Source organism: Cebus imitator, unplaced genomic scaffold (genome assembly GCF_001604975.1).
Source record: "Cebus imitator isolate Cc_AM_T3 unplaced genomic scaffold, Cebus_imitator-1.0 Scaffold53, whole genome shotgun sequence".
NCBI lineage: Eukaryota > Metazoa > Chordata > Mammalia > Primates > Cebidae > Cebus > Cebus imitator.
In genome coordinates, this window is record NW_016107368.1 from 8,977,944 (window position 1) to 8,987,619 (window position 9,676).

A 9,676-nucleotide genomic window follows, 5' to 3' on the forward strand; every position below is an offset into this window, starting at 1 on the left:
AGTTTCTGATCTCCATTCTTCAGCTTTATGGGTAGTGTCTGGCATGGTCCTAATTCTTCCTTTATTTCTAACTTGGCTGGCGTCAGTTTCTGTGTTTGTAAGGAAGTAGGGGCAGTAGGGGGTGCGAGTACCACCTGGTGTGCCTGAGGGGCTCCAGGCATTACTGTGTGGACACCCTCTCCCTTACTGAAGCAGGAAGCCCATTCAGCACAGTAGGCTCCAGGGCGCAGCCTTGTTTCAACTGAGTACAAATAAAGGAAAGCAAGCAAGGTATTGAACTTGGAGTTTTAATGGATCAGTTCAATGAAGTCTGATAAACTTTCCCAGAGATCATTGTTACAAATAGAAAACACTTTGCTAAAGAGACACTGTATGATTGCGTGAACTGCAAATCTGGAGATGTAGGCTCGCAGCCTCTGCCAGGAACATGTCTCTAGATTCACCTTTTCCCGTGTAATATCTTCATGAACAGGATATGCAGGTGTCACGGTGCAGTTGAGGAGGCAGGCTATGCTATGGCATCCCAAAGGCCTTTGAAGTCTCCACCAACCTGAGAGCTTAAGGAGGGTCAGTAAACCCTGGGGGCTGTCTATTTGCTGTCTGCTTTGAGTCCCACTTAGTACTAACTACATGAAATACTTTCCGTCTAAACACTCAAGTCTAATGCGGGAGGCCCCAGGAAGCTGCTGCCTTCAAGTTGATGGATATGGATTGAACTTTAACATCAGCCGAGGCACTTTGGAGACAGGAGACGGACTGCAGAAACACAGTGCCCCAGAAGCAAATGACTTTGAGAAAAACTGATTTTTCCTCTGTTTGGTCCATAGTACTAAGAGCTAATTTGACAAAGTGGTTCAACGTCTTGCTGCTGGCTGCTGTCAGAGTATCAGCTTTGCAGGTGGTAGAATGTTTGGGTTACACACGTTAGGTGTGGGGTAGAGAAGCCCCTGGTCCACCTCAGTGCCCACTCCTTCGTGGCCCACCATTCCCAGTTGAGGGCATTTGTCTCCTTCCCTTCACATCTTTGGTATCCCTGCACAGGGGTAAGTATCTGCAGCTCCTGTGTAAATGGGATTGGGCCCACCTTGATTTCAGCTCTGGGAAGGACCTGGTATGAGCCAGGAGGAGCCTGGAAAGGTCTCACACAGTGCAGGTGACCCCTGGGCCAGCCCCATGCAGCTGGGCCAGCCCCTTGTATCTGGCCTGGAGCCTGTTGCCTGAGACGCCTGCCCAGGTGCCTCACTCCTGGGCCTGCTGCCTCCTGCCCTCAAGGGTGGCATGATCGACTCAGAATCAGAAGCGCCACTGCTGGGCTCAGCTCTGCCACCTGCCAGCTCCTTGAACCTGGTAAATTGTTTCACCTCCCTGAACTTTCTCCCTTAGCTTTTTACCTGAAGAACAAGGAGATTGACTTCCATTTCTTCTACTAAGCGCATTTGCAAAGGTATAGCTGGCATCGACCAATCTGCCAACTATGCCCCAGTTTATACGCCCACCATAACCCCCACCTTGCCCTGGCTGTAATATTAGTTGAACAAGTTCAATGGTTTCTTTAGATGGTTTCTTCTTCTTCTTCTTCCTCCTCCTCCTCCTCTTCCTCTTCTTTCTTCTTCTTCTTCCTCCTCCTTCTCCTTCTTCTTCCTTCTTCTTTTTTTTTTTTGAGAAGGAGTTTCGCTCTTGTTACCCAGGCTGGAGTGCAATGGCGCGACCTCGGCTCACCGCAACCTCCACCTCCTGGGTTCAGGCAATTCTCCTGCCTCAGCCTCCTGAGTAGCTGGGATTACAGGCACGCGCCACCGTGCCCAGCTAATTTTTTGTAGTTTTAGTAGGGACGGGGTTTCACCGTGTTGACCAGGATGGTCTCAATCTCTTGACCTCATGATCCACCCGCCTCGGCCTCCCAAAGTGCTGGGATTACAGGCGTGATCCTTCTTCTTCTTGATAGAGTCTTGCTCTTGCCCAGGCTGGAGTGCAATGGTGCAATCTTAGCTCATTGAGATCGCTTTCCAGGTTCAAGCAATTCTCCTGCCTCAGCCTCCTGAGTAGCTGGGATTACAGGCGCCTGCCACTACACCCAGCTAATTTTTGTATTTTTAGTAGAAATGGGGTTTCGTCATGTTGGCCAGGCTGGTCTTGAACTCCTGACCTCAGGTGATCCACCCGCCTTGTCATCCCAAAGTGCCAGGTTACAGGCGTGAGCCACCGCACCCAGCTTAGGTGATTTCTTTTAAAGTACCTTTCTCCTCCCAGACTCTGTGAGGTCTTTAGTCACAGGCTTTGTGCTTCTCAAGCAGGTAAAATGCCTATCATCCTGACTTTAAACGTCCTTCTTCATCCCAAGCTGTTTTCTCTGGGGGACTCCCTGGAGTTGAGTCAAGAGCTGTGCTGTGTTGGATGGCTCATAGTGGCAGGAGCAAACTGTCTCTGGAAAAGGAGCAGACGTCATTTTCTACATCGGACAGACACAGCAGTTTTCAGTGTTTTTGTGTAATAAATGTTAATCACCAACCGGGAAGGAGCGGGTGATTAAATATTCAGTTTCAGCACCGGGTGCTCTGACTCTTCACCAGCCCCATCCCAGGGTGTGAAGACAAGAGGAACAGCTGGCACCGACATCTACTTGCAGAGGCTCTTGTCCCTACCCTTCTCTGGGTCGCGAGTGCTGGGTGAGAAGTGCCCTTGAGTTGGCCTTCGCTGGCAAAAAAGACAGACAAAACACATCATCTTTTAAAAGGCTTCGTCAGTTTAACAAAATTGTACTAACTTTTCACATTTAAGGTGTAGCCATAATGCCATGAACTGCACTAATATGCACTATTACAGCTTGTCCTAGAATATGCAAACTCGTTCTTTCCTTATATGAAATTTAAAGCACAAAGTTATGCCGTTCAAATTCTTCAGATCCTCAGCTTTCAGGTTTAAGAATGTTTACATGGCTTTTAATATGCTTAAATTTATTGCCATTTTAGTTCATTGAAACCTGTGATAAAATCATTTTAAGAAAGTTGCTGGAAATATTATTTCCTTGTTATTATTTAATAGTAACTTTTAATGAAAAATTTCACCTCAAATTGCCACTTTTACTACCTGAGAGCGTTAGAACACATAAGAAATAGTTCTATCTATCTGTAGCCTGTACTTAATGGTAAATCTTTAAGGAAACACAGTGTTCAGAAGACTCTCCCTACTCTCTAGTCAAGGCCTACACATTGAATATTGATTGGCCATCAGATTGGTCTGGGACTTCCAGGTCATTAGGGAAGAGACCATCAATTACTGATGTTAAGTTGCATCATCCAATATCGTCCTTTTATTGCTACACACACTCAAGATGCATCGATTTTTTAAAATTAATTTTTAAAATTTATCTGTTGAACTTTTTTGGGTCTATAGTTCTGTAAGTGTTAACACCTGTATAGACTTCTATAACCACTACCACAATTAGGATGCAAGAGAGCTCCATTGCATACAAATTAAACTCTTGTATGTTACTCTTTTAATATCAAACCCCTGAGCCCTGGCAAGCACTGATCTCTTCCCCATTCCTTGTGGTTTTGCCTGATTTCGAACGTCACACACGCACACACACACAAATGAATCATACAGTTTGTAACCTCTTGAGGTCTGCTTCTTTCTTTCTGCAAGATTAGGGATTCATCTTTGTTGTTATGTGTGTGAATACTTTGTTCTCATTTATTTCTGAGTAGTATTTCATCTTATGGATATACCATAGTTGATTCACCTGTTGAAGGACAATTGGGCTGTTTCCAGTTCTTGATGGTTATAACTAAAGTTCCTATGACTATCTATATAACAGTTTTTGTGTGATCATACATTTTCATTTTTGTTAGGTAATGACCAAGGACTAAGATTGATGGGTCGTATGAGAACTCTAGGTTTACCTTTATAAAAATGGCCAAGTGGTTTTTCAGAGTGGCTATATTATTTTGCAGTCTAACAAGCAGTGCATGAGAATTCTGGTTGTTCTGCATCGTCACTGGCATTTGGTATTGTCAGATTTTTTTAAGTTAGTAGTTTTAATAGTATGTTTTTTATTGCATCAAAAAATGTTTCATTTAAATTACCTGAGTGCCGTGACAAGCACTCATGGTCCTAGCTACTTGGGAGGCTGAGGTGGGAGGACCACTTAAGCCCAGGAGTTTGAAGCTGCAGTGAGTTGTGATCACACCACTGTTCTCCAGCGTGGCCAACAGAGTGAGACCCTATCTCAATTTTTTTTAATGTTATTGAGATAAAATTGACATGCAATAAAGTGAACATATTTAAAGTGTACAGTTTGAAAAATTTTGGCATACATATACACCTGTGAAACCATCATGAGCATAAAGAAAAATGAACATATTTATCATGCTCTAAAGTTTGCCTGTGCCCATTTGGAATCCTTCACTCCACCAAGATATCACCTTCCTCAGGCAACAAATGATCTGCTTTCTGTCACTGTAGATTAGTTTCCATTTTCTAGACTTTTCTAAATGAAATTATATGATATGTACTCTTTTGTGTGATATAGTTGTGTCAAAGATGTCCTTGTCTAATATGGTTGTACCACATGTTTGGTTAAATTGACACTTCCTATTTACATTTCTTAATGTTTGTGTAGCTGTGACCCAATGCGGAGCCAAATGATGACTGCGATTTTTAGTATTAGCATTATTTGAGACAGTGAGTCTTGTTCTGTTGCCCAGGTTGGAGTGCAGTGGTGCAATCTCAGCTCACTGCAACCTCCATCTCCCGGGTTCAAGCAGTTCGCCTGCCTCAGCCTCCTGAGTAGCTGGAACTACAGGCATGCACCACCACACCAAGCTAATTTTTGTATTTTTAGTAGAGATAGGGTTTCACCATGTTAGCTAGGCTGGTCTCGAACTCCTAACTTCGAATGATCCACCCACCTTAGCCTCCCAAAGTGCTGGGATTACAGGCATGAGCCATGGTGCCCGGCCATGACTGTGATTATTAACCATTATTTGTTAAATTATTGGGCCCAGAGCTAGTATTTGTGTTTCTATTATTTACAGAGTTTTTTAAATGAATGTATACATATATTTTTTCTCAAATAATCCCATATATTGAGACCTCTTTGGTAAACATTCCCATAGGTAAACATTTTATTATGATACTTATGGTTAACAATTTAACTATAGTTAAGCATGTATAGTAAACGCTTCAATTTTTGGTTTGTTTTACATCTTGAATTCCTTCATTTTCTTGCCATATCTGCCTCTGGAGATTTTCTTCACTGTTCTGGTTTGAAACCCCTGTTTCTGGCCACTTAAATGTCTCTGTCCTCTTTCTTAGTTTACTTCTTTGTTTTGGTATGTTCTTTATTAGCTTCTTGAGGAAGACCAGATAGAAAGGAAATTACCTGTGGCCCTTTATACCTAAAAATCTCTTTATTCTAGCCTTATGTGTAATTGATAATTCAGCTAGATATAGAATTCTGAGGTAACAATAATTTTCCCTCAGAAATCTGAACTTATTTCTCTCTTGTTTTTTAGTGTGCAATATTGTTGTTGAGAATGTGATGCCATTTTGATTTTTGGTGTTTTGTGTATGACTCGGAAATGTCACAAGGATATTCTTTGGTAGGGGAATGTCTTATTTATTATGCTAGAGCTTCAGTGGGGGTCTTTCAATCCAATATGTATCCTTAAGTTGCAGAACTTTTTCTTGAATTTCTTTTCTATACTCTGTTCTTTCTAAAATTCCTATTACTCGTATACTAGACCACCTAGATTGTTCTTTAATTTTTTTTTAATTTTTAAAGTCTTGTTTTTGGGACATGTCTTGACTTACTTTATCTTCAGCTATTTCTACTGATTTTTAAAATTTTCTTCTACTATATATATATATATATATATATATATATATATATATATATTTTTCCTGCTGGTTCTTTTAGAAATAGAACATGTTCCCTTTTTTCAGGGATATAGTATTTTCTGTATTAAAAAATGTTTAATCACATATTTTTTTCCAACCAAATCTGTTTCTTGCATTGTCTCTAGTTCTCTTTTATGATGGTTTGTTTTGGTGTCTGTATTTCATGATGAAGGCTTTTCTCTAGTTCTCCTTGGTCCTCCCTACATACCTAAGTTTAAAGTAGAAAAAGGGATTACTGGAGGCATCAGATAAGAGGGGGAGTCCAAGTGGAAATAATATTCTTTACAAGTTAAAGTTCAAATATCTTTAGTTTTGCAAAACTTACAAAAACATATGACCCATTGTAGATTTATAGCTCTATAATTCTTTATAGTTATTTAGTGAGATTTTGGTGGCAGAAGAAATAAATATGGTAGTCATTTTGTACACCCCTCTCGAACGACAATTTGGCTGGGAATAGAATTTTTTTTTTTTTTTTTTTTTGAGACATAGTCTCACTCTGTCGCCTGGGCTGGAGTGCAGTGGCGCAATCCTCCCACCTCAGCTTCCTGAGTAGCGGGAACTACAGGCTCATACAACCACGTGTCATTTTTTTTTTGGTAGAGATGAGGTCTCACTATGTTGCCCAGCCTGGCTTGAACACCTGGGCTCAAGCAGTCCTCCCACCTCAGCCTACCAAAGTGCTAGGGTTGCAGGTGTGAACCACCATGCCCAGCCGGAATTCTTGAGTCAGTTATTCTATCTCAATATTATCAACTAATTACTTCTATATGCGTTGACATCTGTTGTATCTGGTGAGAAATCTGTTTATCATTCATTGTTAATTCCTGTACTTATGTACCACTATTTTTTCCTGTGATAGCGTTCCAGATTTTTCTTTAAACTTTGAAGTTTTACTATGATGGGGCTAGTTAGGAATTTACTGCAATACTTATTTTTTATTTAACATTAGGTAGAATTCTTCAATTAAAGGACTCATGTCTTTCAATTTAGGAAAATCTCAGCTTTCATCTCTTTAATTATCACATTCTTAACATTCTTCTTTTTTCACTCTTTCAGATATTTCTTTAAATTTACATCATATCTCTTCACTTTTTTTTTCTAATTTCCATCTCTTCGCCTCTGCTCTGTACTAGGAGATTTTCTCAGTTTTCTTTTTTACTTTGCTAATTATTTTGTTCCTGGATATGTCCTCTCTTTGGTCTATATTTAGAGATTTTAAACTATCAAGAGATCTGATTTTTTAAAAATACGCATCCATTCTCTTGCCAGAATGGCATTTTAAAATTTTGAATGTCCTTGTTCCACAAATATCATTCTCTCCTTTATAAATTTGAGGATTCAATATTTTTATCAGGTCACTTTAGAATTCCTACTGTAAGGTTTTGCATGGGTTGTATGTATGAGTGTGCAGTTGTGATCACTGTGAATTACACACCTATAATTGTATGGTCTGTATGCAGCAGACCTGGGTTTACTATTTTCACAATACTAGACAGTCTTGTATGGTTTTTGCAATTCTTACATGTGAGTTTATCTTCCGTGGGAATTTTACTTTGTGGGCTCCCTCAGTTGTGGTTATATCCCTGGGAAGTAATTTCACATTGACCCACAGGGTACATAGATCCCAACCAGATCACAGGTTAATGACAGGCTCAGGGCTCCTGTGGATGAAGCTGATGCAGCCATGTTCATGTGAATTTCCAACCATGACTGGTGCAGAGGCATTCTAACTCCTAACAAGGTAGCTCTGCACCCACTTGGGCCCTGAATACGTGACTCTCTGAGGCTCAACTCCTGTCCCTGTGTGATATTGGCCCCTATCATTTCTCCTGTTTCAATCTCCAAAGGGGAATTTTTTTTTAAGGTATAGAAAAAAATAGGGGAAAAATGAACTCATAGATTCCAATCTTAGGTTTGCTAAGAATATTTTCCTAAAAATATGTATATCCTATTTTTAAAATATTTATACATTACTAAAGTGAAAAGAAAATGTTACTTTCCCAGATATGCTAACTTCCCAGCAAATAAAGCTTTGGTAGATTGGCAAGTTTTGCAAATAAACAGGGACCATTCATCATAAAAGATGACAAGCATAGACACTCAAAATCCCAGTTTCTAAAACAATGTCTAAACAACTTTTGAGTAAATTACTAACTTTAAAAATATATATTTAATTTAAAAATTTCACAATTCTCATGAAGATGGCTTCTTCTTAAGAAACATTAAAATCTTTGTAAAATTTTCTTGTTTTAATTTCTATTGTGAAATTAAATAATTCAAACTTCAAGTTGTTGGAACTTAAGCTATTCTCAGCCTTGAGACAAACGTGGCTATGCAGCCTGAATCATGTCGCATGCAGCTGCAACTTCCGCCATTTTTTTTCCCTGTGAATAATTAGGAAGACCAAACAGCACTAGAGAGAAGACCCCCTCAGATCACTACCCGTCCTCATTGAGTAACAGGGTAATCTTCCTTGGCAACCTGTGACCAATCAAATCACTGTAATGTATGCATTGGTCTCCTGCGAAAAATGTTGTAATCCTCTGAAAATGTCTTTGTTTCTGTCTATAAAAGTAAAACCTTAAACTTCTCCGCTTGGGAATGCTGACCATATTCATTTGGAGCTGATATTTCCTGAGTGGCTATCCTCAAGCTCTGTACTCGAATAAACTCTATACTTAGTCATATTTTCTGAATCTCATTATTTAAGGTTGAGGCTATTTATGAGAAAAAGATGAAACAGAACCGCAGCCAAGGTGAACTGGTCAAAACTGGCTAAGGTCATAAAATAGAAGTTTTACGACATACAGATGTGAATTAATAAAGTTTAGGCATCTCAGCTGAGAATAGTAGATTTGCATCTGAGGTCCCAAAAATCTGGGTTTCATCAACTGCGTCAACTCAGTTAACATTGCTGGGGCTTGCTCTAGGCACAATGCTGTGCTTGGCAATGGGCATGCAGAGGTAACTGACATGTGCCCTTGCCTCCCAAACAGCTACTTTTAAACTGATCAACCTCAAAAGTACTAAACCTGGGATCATCAGACACTCTGCACTGCGACTGGAACTTTTCATGCTAAAAAATTCAAACCTGAGTCTAAACAAGCCTCTACGTGTAAACATCAGCTTACAGGAAATACAGGAAGCAAAAGAATGTGTTAGTTACACTATAAGAATGCAATTCATCAAGATCCAGACTGTGGAAAATTGAGCAGACCAAACATATGGCATGAAAGCCAGAAAAAAAAAGGGAAGTATCACATATTGAAAGAGCTTAAGAGATTTATCAAATGCACGATGTAATAGACTTTGCATAGAGCCTATTTGAACACACCAACTGCATAAAGTTATTTTTAAGAAAATTTTAAAACAAGCTTGGTATTAGATGAAATCAAGAAATATTAATTTGGGAAAGTATGATAATGTGTTGTGATTAGGTTCTTTTTTTTTAAGTGCTTATTTTCAGACAGATGTGATACCTTTAAGACTGAAAACCTAGGCCGAGTGCAGTGGCTCACGCCTGTAATCCCAACACTTTGGGAGGCCGAGACCAGTGGATCACAAGGCCACGAGATGGAGATCATCCTAGCCAACATGGTGAAACGCCGTCTCTACTAAAAGTACAAAATTAGCTGGGCGTGGTGGCACACATCTGTAGTCCCAGCTATTTGGGAGGCTGAGGCAGGAGAATCCCTTGAACCCAGGAGGTTGCAGTGAGCCGAGATTGCACCACTGCACCCAGTCTGGTGACAAAGCGAGATGCTGTCTAAAA